This window comes from Corvus cornix, chromosome 5 (genome assembly GCF_000738735.6).
Source record: "Corvus cornix cornix isolate S_Up_H32 chromosome 5, ASM73873v5, whole genome shotgun sequence".
Taxonomy (NCBI): Eukaryota; Metazoa; Chordata; class Aves; order Passeriformes; family Corvidae; genus Corvus; species Corvus cornix.
Window position 1 is genome coordinate 15,311,978 of NC_046335.1, and position 14,462 is coordinate 15,326,439.

Here is a 14,462-nt window from a genome sequence, read left to right on the forward strand (position 1 = left end):
CACGGGCAATGTTTCTTCAACACTTAATTAGGTACAAAACAGAGCTCTTACTGGAAGCCATAGTTCTTTCCACACTCCCTGCTGCTTGTGAGCCCCAAAGAGAGAGCGAAGCCAACTTATACCACTGTTTTCTCTTTTACATTCAAATATTTGAGAGTAAACATTTGAGTTTTTTCTCTTATTAGAAGCTTTATTTAGTAAAGTGCCCAGAGAGGTCATGTGGTGCTACAAACCCTACTTCCCCCAACCCTATGTCTCACAACATGGAGCATAAGTGATGAAAATACAGACAAATGGCTTTCAGACTTCATTGAAATAAGATATTGAAGACAGGTTTCATCTTTGAATTTCTGTTTGTTGATGCAACAAATCAATCTGAACTGCTTTATTGCTCATTTCAGAACAATAGGGAACTCTATGCACTGAGGGGAACTGAGCTTCCATAAGTATCTTTAAAATACACCAAGTGTTCACATACCAGACTGGTGAGCTTATTAAAAACGCTCAAGTTGATAAAGCAGGAGTACACTGAGAAAATATTAATTCCATTTTTCATGTAAAATTTCTTCTTTAGTTTAAGTGCCTGAAAATTGCAACTATGTCTGCATTTACTGAACAAGGTCCTGCACAGATCAGCATGTAGTTCAGGTACATGGTAAACAATTTATTGCTTATGACTCCTTCTGCATTGTCTAAACAATGTCTAAGCCCTAAATAAATTCCATCCAAGTCATCTGTTGTTCAGTCAAACAATTTAATAGTTGCCTAGTTTGTTAATTCAAGTATAAAGACTCACACTTTAAATTGTGAACAAATGTCATTAAGGAGCAAATATAGGAATGTGGTACTCTGGGAATTAATTTCTCAAGTCTCTGGGCTGAATCAAAGGCATAATTTCTCAGCAAGATCCTCATGAATGTGCCTAATAAAATGGGTACAATGCTCCACAGGAAACCTTTTTAAGCAGCTAAGGTTTATGTCCATATGTTTTTTGCCTCTGCACACACTCAGTTAAGAGAACACAGAAAAGCTGCATGCATCTTAAAGCCCACAAATCATTAATGAAAGAACATGTTTTTAACATTAAATGAATAGGGAGTGAAAAATTTACATACCAACTGATGCAAACCGAAAGAATAAATGCTACTTTCTGAGTTTATGAGTGGAAATTTCACAGAATCATGGAATCTCCATGATTTTCAAGGGTGGAAAGAATATCTGGAGCTTGTCTACTCTAACTTCCCTGCTCCAAGCAAGGTGAGCTAGAGCAAATTACTCAGGGCCATGTGCAGTCAGGTTTCAAATATCTGCAAGGATGAAGACCCCACGAATTCTCTAACCAACCTGTTCAACAGTTTGGCCATCCTCACAGCAGAAAGTTTTTTCTTATGTTTAAGTGGAAAATCTTGTATTTCAGTTTGTGCCAATTGCCTGTGGTCCTATCACTGAGCTCCACTGAGAAAAGTCTGGTTCCATCTCCTTAGTCCCTGTCTTAAGGTATTTGTACACATTGACAAGATCCACTCCCCACCCCAAACCTTTTGACTTTGGGGCTAAACAGTCCCAGTTCTCTCAGCATCTGTTATATGACAGGTGCTCCAGTCTCCTCATCACTTAGCCTTTCCCTTGACTTACTCTAGTATATTCATGTCTTTCTTGTACTGGTGAGTCCAGAACCAGACACAGCACTCCAGTTGGGTCTAACCAGTGCCAAATAGAGGAGTATAAACACCTCCCTTGACCAGCTGGCCATGCTCTTCCTACTGCAGCCCAGGATCCTGTAGGCCTTCTTGCCATGAAGGCTCATTGCTGGCTCACGGTCAGCTTGGTGTCTACCAGGACCCCCATGTCACTCTTTGCAGAGCTGCTTGTCAGCTGCTCAGCCCCAGCCTGTACTGGTGCTTAGTTATTCCCTCGGATGTGCATGACTTGGATTTTCACCTGTTGAACTTCAGGAGACTCCTGTTGGCCCATGTCTCCAAGCTCTCAAGACACGTTTGAATGGCAGCAAAACCATCAGCTTCTGGTGTATCAACTGCTGCCCCAAGTTTTGTATCATCTGCAGAGGGTGTCCCATCATCTGGGTTACTGGCACAGACATGAAACAGCACTGGCCCACGGTTGACCCCTGCAGTGCAGCACTGGCAACTGGTTTCCAGCAGGACTTTTTGCCCCTGATCACAACCCTTTGAGCCTGGCAGTTTGTCTGGCCACTTTTCAATTCACATCATTGTCACCTTGCCTAGTTCATATTTCATCAGTTTGTCTTTGCCAGTGTTATGGGAGGCACTGATGAAAGTCTTGCTAAAGATAAACTTTCACTGCTTTCTCCTCATACACGGAGTCAGTAATTTTGTTGCAGAAGGCTATCAGGTTGGTCAGGCATAATTTTCCCTTCATAAATGCACAGTAACTCCTCCAAATAATCTTCCTGTCCTTAATGTATTTGAAAGTTGTTTAGAGGATGATTTGCTCCATCATCTTCCCATGCATCAAGGTGAAGATAAATGACCTATAATTTCCTGGATACGGCCTTGAAAATAGGAGTGACATTTGCTTTCGTCTGCTTCTCAGGACTCTTCCAGTTGCTTTGGCCTTTTTAAAGATAATAAAAATCAGGCTTAAAGTGTCATTGGACAACTCCCTCAGCACTTGTGTATGCATCCTGTCATGTCCCATGGACTTGTGTATTTCTGGTTGTTTCAAAATGTGGCTTTTGCAGGATAAGATAGATAAGGTTTGGAAGGGATGTGGAGCATATTGTTTCTGTGCATTGTGCTGGTTTTTAACTAAATTTTGCCTGCCTAAGAATGTGCATTGTAGTTACAACATAATTCAAGAATAAATTAATGAAATATCCTCTAAGGAGAAAAGAAGTCATCAAGCACAGAAGTCACTATATATGTGATTGTTGCCACTTTGAATTACATTTTCAAGTATTCAGCTCCAAAAAGACAAAATCTAGTATTGCCCCTTTTTTTTAATCTCCAAGCATTAACAAATCTACTTTTAGAAAGGTAATCCTTTCTGAAAAATACAAATCCTAAGCCCTCCTACCTTGAATCATGTACAGAAAATTTATTAAACTGTTTATAAATTGAAGTGAATGTATACATGGATAAAAATAAATCAATGTATCAGTTTACAGGGATATAAATCTTCACATTGGTATCCAGACGTGCACTGTTACCAAATCTCAAAACATTCTCATGGTGTTTTCCTTAAAGGCGCAGCTTCCAGAGTCATGTAATTACAGGGGTCTTTATTTGAATTTTAAATAAAAGTTTGTTCTTGCCCAACATATTCAAAGACTCCAATGCGATATAAACAATGATTGAAACAAATTAGGATTTCAATGCCTAAATGAAAGGCAAGGACCTAAGTGCTCTGTAAGTTTTATCAAAACACAAACCAAAACCATCTAACTTTCGATTTCATTTATTTTAAGCCAATGCCTCAATTTTTTGAAACTTCCTCACCATTTTTGGCAAGAGATGATCAATAACTGCATTGTGATAGGGATATTAAAAACTGCAGTAGAGGTCGGAACATGTTTGAAATGTCTCAAATTCTTGCTCTAATCACTACAAGCCTATCTGAATTGAAGGCTGTGTCATGGAAGGAGGCAAGGGAGAGCAGAATCTGCTTGATGAGCCAATGGTAATTCCAATAAGAAAAGCCAAACATAGAGTGAACTCGATCAGGAGAAGGCAAGTTTCTCTGGCCCTCAGGATTTTTCAATCCACATGGTGCTTTCTGGATACTTACAAGGCTAAACTAATGCCAATGAAAGGGTCTTGGTATGGAACTGGAGCCCCTGAACAGCTCCTGCATAGGGACCAACCTCCTCTCTGTCAGATTCAAACAGCAGATGGAGTCCCTCAGGCTCAGATGAGTGTATTTGACAGCAATAGTTATACCATATTAAATTAGTCTCTAAATCTTTGCTCTAGGTAAGCATTAATCCTCATGAATGAATGTAAAATATATAATCACTTGAGGAAAAAGTCTATCTGGGATTAAACTGAACAGTTAGACTTAACTCAGATAGGCTACAGCATGTATCCTGGTTGACACAGGATGATTTCTAGAGCAGTTCCTTTGGGCTCTGACACCTGGATTAACCAGCATGAGCCAAGAGACAGGGAACAGGGAAAGCACCTCTTCTTGCCCACAGAAAATCATGTCTGCACAAAAGTAATACAATACTACTGACAGCTTTATAGTCTTGTGCAGGGAAATAATTTCTTCTGTGTTGAAGATATGCAATCTTGGCCTCTGTGCTGAGACTTAAAAATGCAAAGAAAACTTCCTTTAGTGGCACTATCACACAGCACTGTGTACAGAAAAAAAACATCAACCAGACCTTTCTCCTGTGGGAGGGCAGGAAAGTAACTATTCTGAGAAGGAAAGTGTGGGGTATAGTAGGAGAGAAATTTGGACAGGGTAGAGAATTAGAATAGAATAGAGAACAAGTTGGCAGTAATGGCAGAAGTGATCGTGATGTGACCAGAAGCTTGGCTGAAGCCACCGACCCATATCAGTTATGCCATCTGGCATGTGACAAATTCATTTCAGTCATCTCTGGCTTGGGCTGCTTTAAAGTGAGAGATGGAGCACTAAAGGGCTCTGTGGCTCATTGCTAGTACTGTGTTTCCAACAGGGTAGCCAGCTTGTGATGTTGATATTTGTTCTTTCTTTCCCCAATTTAGAATAATTAAGACTTCAGGGGGAAAAAAATGTTGTTAAGAAATACAGTGGTTATTTGATTGTACTTACAAAACTGTAATTTTCCTCTTATTCTGATAATTACATCAACTCAGTCTGTGGATGTTTGCTTTATTATTACATTTGTCAGTATCTGTCACTGTAAAAATCTCTGATAAATGCCCTCAATTTCTCTTCTAAAGTAATGTCATTAGCCTCTAAGTGAACAAAATACTTAATTTGTTGCCATAGCAGTGGAGTTTGAGAAATACATGGTGACCTGCATAAAGAATTAGCACAAATTTGATAAGCATATACTAGGACTATTATAAAATCAGAGATTGGATATACTGCTCTAAGAGGCACAGTCTTTGTGACAGCTATCATGCCAATTTTGTGACACTCAGCACCACCCTGGCTGAATTATATCTCCCCCGCAAAAGGCTGGGTTTTTTCTTACCTTTAATATCAGACTTGTGCAGAATTGACTATACCACCTACCTACATGGCTAAAATAAAAGCACATTGTAGTGGTAGTAATGCTTTAGGAATCAGAATGACAAGTGTCAAAATACTGCCTTCTTAAACTTATCACAGTATCATGGCCTAAAGGCAAAGAAATGAACAGAGAAATCAAGAAAAGCAGATATTTAGTTTGCTTTAGTATTTCTACACTCAAGTAAAAACATTTGTAAAATGTCTCTGCTGGGCAAAAACAGAAAGCAAAAGAAGGCATGAGAATTTCCACAAGGAAGTGAGGAGAAGGCATGCGACGCTCAATGCTGCTGAGGTCCTTGGTGTTGTACCACACCTGTACCATGTTGGCCACCCATGGCAGGGTCAAGACCTGGCTCAGTAACAATTAAAACTGGCTGACCTTGCTCCTGCATTTGAAGGCTGCCTCCTTAGAAGCCAGCGAGCTGTGTAGTCTCTCCTCCAAACTGGTTTGCTCCACATAGGAATCCAGGAGCTACATAAGATGAAATGAAGGGTGGACTACCAGAGACTGGAACCTTGGAAACAGAAAGTGAACAAAATTGATGGAACTGGGACACTCTTAACACAGCCTGTAGGAAAGCTGCTGCACTTTACATGGGAATGTATTTTTCTCATCTGCAGATCCTTACAAATTGTCCTATCTATTGCAAATTCAGGCCTACTGACAATTGCATAGTATTCCCCAACTATTTTTTGCAGACCCAGAGTGTTTATGGACTATAAGCTGAATACTATTGGGCCTCTTAATTTAAGAGTAAGCTTATCTAGAGCATCCATTCTTAAGAAGAGATGCTTCTACTTACTCAGAACTATGAGTATTTTAGCTTAATTGTACACTGCAGCACATAACTATAATCACAAAGCATGTAAATATTACAAAGTTTAGCTCAATAAAAGATCTTCTGTCTTATCTGGAATGGCTGCTACTTGTGTTCCCATGAAAGAACAGGCTTCAGCCACTTACCCTTAGCAATATATGTGTTACCTGTGCTACTACCTACAGTCAGCTTAAAGCCAGCTTTGATCCATCAGCAAGAAATGAAAACCATTGATGTAAATATACCATGAGAAGAACGGCAGGGAAACATCCTCCAACTCTCTGTTTCCACCTCCTGCTACCCTGCTGCCTTATCTTGGGCAAGCATTTCATGTTTGGGGCTCCCCATCTGCAGAATTACAGGAGGGAGTCTCTTGCCTTTCTTTGCAAGGGACTCCACTGATGCCCACACAAAAAACTCAGCATCACTCAGGCAGCCCCGAGTGGTACCAGTCAGGCTGCAGGTAGGGTCATTGCTGCTGAAATGAAACACACAATGACCATTTTGACCAAACACCTTGGGGAGCTGTAGGAAGCCTGAGGAAAAACAGCTGTTGGAGCTAGAGCCCTGGGCACTACTGGCTGCATTTATCAGCCCAGTTCTGGCTGAACTGTGGCTGGTTTAGAGTAATAAATAAACACCCTTGCACTTAGTGAAATGTATAAACTCACTCAATACCACACTAACAGCAATAAAGGTGCCTGCAATGACCTGGCTTCTCTCCTTTTCATATTGGTTTTCTATGTGCCACATTCTCCAGAGCTTCCAATCTCAGAGTTAAAGATCCATTTGCAATCAGTAAAGAGGGCTACATGAAGACTGGAGCATTTTAAAATGCCCATAAAATGTAATCAATAGTACTTCTAGGAAAAAAATGCTTGAAGTGGATTGGAAATCTGAAAAAAAAAGTATTTGCGAAAAACACTTAAATTTTAAGTAGCTCTTCAGGTAAATAGTTTCTAAAAATTATCACTGCTTCAATATAAACATCACTATATATCTGTAGTCCCAGATATTAGACACCAAGTGACTTTTCTACCACATTTCATCCAACGCAATTCTCAGTGCTTCACTCACATCCCCCGAGTATGTATTATAACCAGGCAATCTTATTACTCATTGCCATAATTTAAGAGGACAAGTACAACAACTGAAATGTAATATCTTACTGATTTATTTAAACATTACTAGGTGAGAGAAGGATGATGAAATCAGATACAGGACAAGCAGATATACTAAAATGTTCAAACCTGATTTTTACAACAAATTCTGCAAAATAGCCTTATGATTCCAAAGGATGCACTCACAGTGCGCAGGAGCAAAGCTTCAGATTGCTTGTCCAAGTGCCTTTCAGTTACTGGCATTGTTTTTTCTCTGGATACCAGGACTGCAGGCACATATCCAACACTCATCCAAATCTGTGGGAAACTTTCCACATACACAACTGGGCTTTCACATCAGACTCTTCAACTAAGGGACAAAGCTATCATTTCTTGGAAAAAAATAAAGAAGTATGAGTTTCTTTAAACACTCAGCATGAATGTCTCCACTCTCACTCTGAAAACTTCAGTCATGGTTCCAAGGCTGAAGGGAACTCATGACAATTTATTTGTAAATCATACTTGAGACGTACAGCAAGATTATATACTTTCACACATTCACAGCCCTACTTTCAGAATCTGTTTGATATTAGATATTACAAATGACTTAATGGAATTATAAATTATATTCTGCTAATACTTAAGCATCACAACTGATCCTTTAACATCACAAAAGCTTCATATTCTGGGTTTTTCTGCAAGACAGACATGAAATCATTAGAAGACATTCCTTTATCACATGTTATATGGCATAAAAATATTATTTATAGTACTTTCCTCAAAATTAGTCTAGACTTCAAAGTTTTTATCATATTAATTGCAAATAGCAATCATGCAAAAATCTCTCAAAGGTCAAAAATCTTAATCTAAAAATTGAAAATAAATTGAAGTATCTTACAATCATGACCTGCAGAAAAGCATTTATTCTGCTGGAAGAGTAAATTGGGTGGGGGAACACACCAAAAGAACACATGTAAAGATTAAAGAGACACTCTCAAGAAAATTGTCTTAAATTCTCAGAGTTTTAGTCTGAGATGGCTATAATTTTTTTTTTTCTGTATTTTTTTTCCCATTTATTTGCTTCAAAGTTTTGATGGTACCTGTATGAGATGGAGCAGACAGGACACAGGAACAATGACAAAACCATGGATGAAACACAAAGAGTAAACTCATTTTTGTTACCTCACCAACCAGGGATCACCAAAGCAGCAGACAGAAGAGGCACACAAGTGGGAACATAGGCACTGCAAAGCTTGGTCCATGGTGGAGGATCAGCAAACCTGCTATTTTTTCCTATTTCAAGGATTCACGCAAGTACAATTTACCACTGTGCTTTAATCTTGCCCACAGGAGGGCAGAATTCTCAAGCATGTTAGATAGGGTGCCTCTAAGGCTACCATGGGCCTATGTTTCCTAGACACAGATGCTCTACTTGTCTAAAACACAAGGTCAAACAACAATTAGTATGATACATGTGTTTTTCAACAGCCAAACTGCAAGTCACTTGAGCGTGTTTACAGTCCTCCTCATCAATCTTCCATTTCTTGCAGTACCTGATGACAGATTCAGGCTGCTCCAATGCAGCAGGTGATGGCGGACTAGGCCTGACACCATTTGGTATTGTTACACCATTGTATCTCTGGGTCCAATTCTACAGTATCTGCAAAAGCTTTCTGGGACCTGGCCCATGGGATGGGCGATAGAGTGTGAACTGGGACTTTCAAGAGAGTCCAAGTTGGGAGTATTATAGTTTATTGCAGCCTTCAGATCTTAATTTTAAAGGGATTTTTTTTCTATTTCTTTTTATAGCTTGAAAGGTGGCACAGGAACCATCCAGCTGGTCCAAGAACTGCCAGTGAAAATGCTGAGAATCCAATGATTTTGTCCTAAATTAAAGGAAATAAGGTTAAACAAAGCTAAACAAATTGAAATGCTCTCAGAATAAGCTGTCTATTGCCAAGCAAATTATGTAGTATTATCAAACTTCTGCAGCTATAATTCCAGAGATGTGACAAATTCTGAAGGAAAAATAATCCACAGAGGATTATTTTACATGTTTGAACTAGAAGCACTAGCAAGCTATGGCAGTCAGAAAGAAAAGTATCTTAGTCCATTCCATGCAGCACCATGTTTATACAAGACACATTTAAAAGACTAAAAGACACAGTAAAAGACACTAGGCAACTGTCTTATTTTCCTACAGATTCAGTACATTTTGTGCCTATTTCTTGAGCTTTTTATAAATAAAATCTTTATAGACAAAGTATTATTTGCTTAATAGCTACAGTACCACAGCCAACAACTATTCAGATAAAAGAGCTTTGGGTTTACACTAACACTGGGAGTTGATACAATAGGGCAGAGAGTCGCTGCTTAATTTAGTTAAATAAATTTAGATTATCTTCTAGAATCACATACTGGAATCCTTGTGCTGGGGACTATAACCAAAGCTTATAAAAGGCACCCCACAGAAATGGATTTTGTGACATCTCTGTAGGATGCTATGACATTCCCTTCCTCACAGGCACAGATTTCCCTTCTAGGAAGTAGGAGGAAACAAACTTCTTTGAGGAGCAGAGGGAGTTCCTGGGGAGAGCTGGCTTCTAGTTAGGATGAAGAAAACAAATATTTTCTATATGAAAAAGAACAGCAAGAGAAAGCTCTTCCAAGAAGATAGACTTGCATGAGAAAAAATAAAGCGTAGGCTCAAAGACAGAACTCACCAGCAGTCCCACTTTGTCCTCAGGTGGGGAGCTGTGGATCCAGCGGCTGCTCCAGCTGGCAGACCTGAAGCAGAAGAGTCGGGATCCACAATGCATTATAGGGCCCATTATTTTAGCCCAGTGAGGAGAGAGCACAGCTGAGATATCCTGACCAACAAGTGACTACTGCTACCAGGAATTTTTCAGTCCTTTGTTATTTTCTATTCCTCAAAACCTGTAGAATGCTGAAATCTCTTCAATGAAGACTGCTTGACAGTCAGGTCCCTTCGTTTTTAAGCTGGGTGCAAGAAGCACCAACACCTTTCCTTGGGTCAGCAGCAGCAGAAGAGTGTGTTTGTGCCTGCTGGCTGGGAGAGGAGCACCTGGGCATGTTGCAGCCACCTCCCACAGGCTCATTGAGTTATGCTGCTGAGCCCAGGGTATGGGAGGAGGTCTCTGCTGCTGATGCTGTGAGCAAAATGGAGAAACCTGTCTGTCCTCCCATCTACCAGAACCTTAAAAGTATTTTTTGCCCTATATTTATATGTATATGTCTCTCCACACAAATTGTTTGCACCCCAATTACACACTCTCTGGAACTCCTGTTTGCAGTTCACTTATTACCTTCATTCAAGAAACTGACCCATAAATGACCAGTACCTTAAATAAAATACTTCCCTGCTCCCACTGCAGAGAACACTCCTTCCTGCACATCCTACCCAAAACATCATTAATCCAGGTGTACAGTGATGCTGTGAGGCTTCCCTGCTGGGAGAGCAGCCATCCACAGGAGGGAAATGTCAAGTCACCTGCCTGGGTTCAGCATTAAAGCAAAATGTGTGACAGGGTAACAGACAAAGGCAGAAAAATGTTATCAGCATTTCTGGTAGGAGATTATTTAAGGACAGAAGTAGCTGGGCAGGCACAGAGATGGACACGTCTACTCCTCTGCATGCAGAACTGGATGGATGCTGGAGAGCTACAGTGCCGTGGCAATAAGCCCAGGCTTAGGAGCTATTAGCCCAGGAACCAGCACCGTGAGAATTAAGCAACTCATCTTGCAGACTGGGGCTGGTTTATAGCTAGTCAGCTTTCAGCCATACCAATCAGACATCCAAGGCTCTGTGCATATCTGCTTAAAATGTGTTCCTTGTGCACTCAGAGGTGGAGAGGCAGGGAAGTAAATAATCCTCCCCTCAGCTACGGACTGCGCCATTTCCAGTATGGACATTTTTGAGAGATGAATTCTGTGCTCATTACATGCAGACATGAAGATTTTTACTCAGCTGCAATAAACAGGCAATTTATTAGATTCCCTACTCATTTCTAAATACATTTTATTAATTTTTGCTGTGCTTTCTCCTGCCTTTAATTATCAAATCCTGAATCAGATAGCTATAGCATCCTTCTCTAGGCTTCTCGTTAGAGTACGCCCCTGAAGCTCATTTCCAAGACAGCCTGCAACACACTGATGGTGGGGAGAGCCTCAGTTTGAGGGGTTTTGACAATGTGCAGAATACGTTAGCAAGGTGTGAAGAGCAAAGAGTTAGAAGTCTACACAAACAAGTGGAGATCAGTGGTTAAACAGACATATCTGGCAGGTTATTTGCCAGAGCTGTGGTTTTGTTATCTTGGTAAATTTAATTGCTCAGTTTTACAGAGGATGAGACAAGTTTTTTTTTTCCCTGTAAATTCTCTCCAAACACTAAATATCCTACCTGCCTGTAACAAATACAGAGTTTATCCAGAAATAAATATGTCTGAGAGATGTGTCTAAATTAACTAGAAAGCAAAAGACTGATTTTCATTCATCAGCTGAGGCAATAGCAGTTAAGCACACAGTGGATAACCCTAAGCAACCAAACTTCCTGAGACAGACACTCTAACAGCAAGACATTGTCCTAGATATATGATATTTTAAAATAATAGGGTTTGAGTTCTACTACTTGTTTTCAGGTATTTGCTTTTGTGTTTCATGCTCTCAACATTAACTTTCTTTTTCTCTACAGTTGTGAGGATTGGAAACTTCATAAATTTGTACTGGGATTCTCCTTCCTATCTCCTGTTCAGACTACACTAGCATTAATTCCTGTATTAAAATGAAATCAAACACTGTCCTACAATAGCAACAGTGCCTCTCATTAATCTTGCCATACTTGGTACTTATTTTTCAGCTTTCTGAACATTCACTAGAAAATTAGATATGTTCTTATTTTTCTATCAAATCTTCCATGGAGATGAAAGGGTTAAAAAGGATGATTGGTGAGGAGAGAGGAAAATAAGTTGCCTTTAGAATTGTTTTCACTCCAAGACCAACCTTGCACCTGGCAGATATTTCTCTCAGTGTGAGAAAAGTCATGTATTTATGTTCACTTTGGGTTGTTTTCTGTCTACTAAAGAAGAGCTTTCTCACCCAGATAACAAAGTGCTGTTAACAAACATACCAGCATTCCTCAGACAGGCTGGAGGCCTTTTCCTAAGGGGGAAGGAAGATAAGTTTGAAGATTGTAAAACACAGCGTGGGGAAGATTTGTGCATGCCCAAGACCCCTTTTTTTTGGAACACAGGACTCAGGCCTAGCCATGTTTTGCCCCTGCTAAAATGAGCTTAGCAGCGTATGTGTCTCCATCTGTTTGTGGAATCCTCCAGCCAGTGAGATGATGGAATAAATCTACTTTCTGCATTTCAGCTGTGTGTTGTGATCATCTTGGTGTTACCTGCATGTGTTTGGTTCATGCACCTTTCACTAACAGCTATACATCCAAACCACTCTTCCCCATTACCATAGTCCTCAGCTCAGAACAGTGCTGCACCCTGGCATTGAGAGGCAGACCATGTATTTTCACATAGCAGTGAACAATATTCGTCAGAGTCCCCCAAAACGCTCAGCTTGGCTCAGCACTGGCCCTTTTGTTCCTCACTCAGTCTGTCTCATTCAGTGCCTGGGGACGCTCAGCCTGCTCCAGCCTCCCCTATACTCACATTGCCAACCCTCCAGACAGTACTTATACACCACTTGTGAACACTAGGAGTTTTCTCACATTAAGTTTAGATTTGCAAAGCCTTTTGCTGTTCCTAGGTTTGTTATTGGTCCCTTCAGAAAGGCAGGAGGACTTCAATGCTCTCCTGGCACAGCTTATCCAGCAGCTTTCATCTTCTTGGCTACCATAAAAATACATTCTGTATTTTTCCCAACATACCTGATCCCACGGGGTAGTTCTTTGCTTGTTCATTCCTTCAGAGCCCCGCTTTTAAGAGTATTTGCTCTTTAGACTGATATCACTGGAACAATTTGATTTTGAATTGCTGGGGTCCCTTGTTCATTAGCTAGGTACCATCTCCTTGCACCTTAGCTGAGAGGACAGGTTCTAGGGCAGGTTCTCTGGCCACTGGTACAGTGATACAGGTAACAATATTCCCATTAATGCCAGAGCAAAGCACTTTCGATTAACATACGGAGACAGCACTGACCCCCTGATTTTGTAGCTCATTTTTTCCCTCATCTGTTCCTGGGGGAAGATTGTAGGTAATAGTGTAAGACTGTTTCAACAGTTTGATTTCTGCATCAGGCTACTTCTTTATTTTATTTTAAAAGGTGAGTCCAGTGTGCAGAAAGTTAATGCTGGGTCATATTTTCCATGGTCCTTGGTTTCAGAATAGCATCTGAGGGAACCAAGCCTGCTGCACAGAGAATTGTTAATCCTCCCTGGACATAAACGCTGAAATCCTTAAAGAGAATAGAACATACAGAACTAAACAGATGTTGAAACTTCTCTGAAAATTATCACTCATTATCACTAATCTTCAAATCTACAGTCCTGATAAAATGACTCCAATGACACTATTGGAGGGAGTATTTTTAATGCTTGAGGGTTTTGTGGGGTTTTTTTCCTGGTCTATCTATAATAATACTCCCACAAATAAATCACTTGATGTTATCTTTGAAAGACTATTTGTGATTGTCTTTGCTTTTTCACAGAAGAAAACATTTCAGTAGGAATGAATGAGTTTCTGAACTATCATTGTCATAAAAGATGAAAGGTTCATCAAGATACAGAGGAATTCAAAACAGGAATTTTTCAGCAATATAAATTTAGGACAATTGTAGTGATAGTGCTATTTAACCTGTAGAACTATGATGAAATATATCTAATTTGAAAATGAAGTAACCATAGTTAACTTGAATTTTTTTGAATGCCAGGGCTTATTTTCTTTTAATGAGAAATTTTTAACATGGTAACTTGCATCCATAAGTTTCATATTTAGAAGAAAATAAATCTTATTTCTACTACTTGGACACATTTTTAGAAACTGCCTTCAATAAAATTAAATACATTTGATATTTATAAATTTGCCAGATATCAGTAATATTTTCCATAAATTTCAGATCAATAATAATTATAGTAGAATACAGAGGATTTGGTGGTGATTCTACTGTGAGTTGCTGCTTTAGATACAGAACCCGCTTTGCAGTAGACACAATCTAGATGTGTTATAAATTTATTACCTTTTCTTTCTGAACCTCAGTGGAACACTTGCTTAAGATGCACAGGAAGAAAAGGCTGGAAGTGGGGGATTTTTTTTTAATGCAACACAGGGATTTGGCCAAAGTGAATCCACCCCCCACGCAGGATAAC

The 14,462-nt window shown here is 39.8% G+C and overlaps 1 long non-coding RNA gene across 1 annotated transcript; it reads right to left on the reverse strand.

The window, feature by feature from the left end:
- Nucleotides 1–7,177: 7,177 nt before the first annotated feature.
- Nucleotides 7,178–10,258, reverse strand: LOC120410107. The gene is made up of 2 exons (XR_005602057.1): nucleotides 9,847–10,258; nucleotides 7,178–9,009 (listed from the first exon to the last, which is right to left on the reverse strand). It is a non-coding gene; the product is annotated as an uncharacterized LOC120410107 (long non-coding RNA).
- Between the last annotated feature and the right edge of the window lie 4,204 nt (nucleotides 10,259–14,462).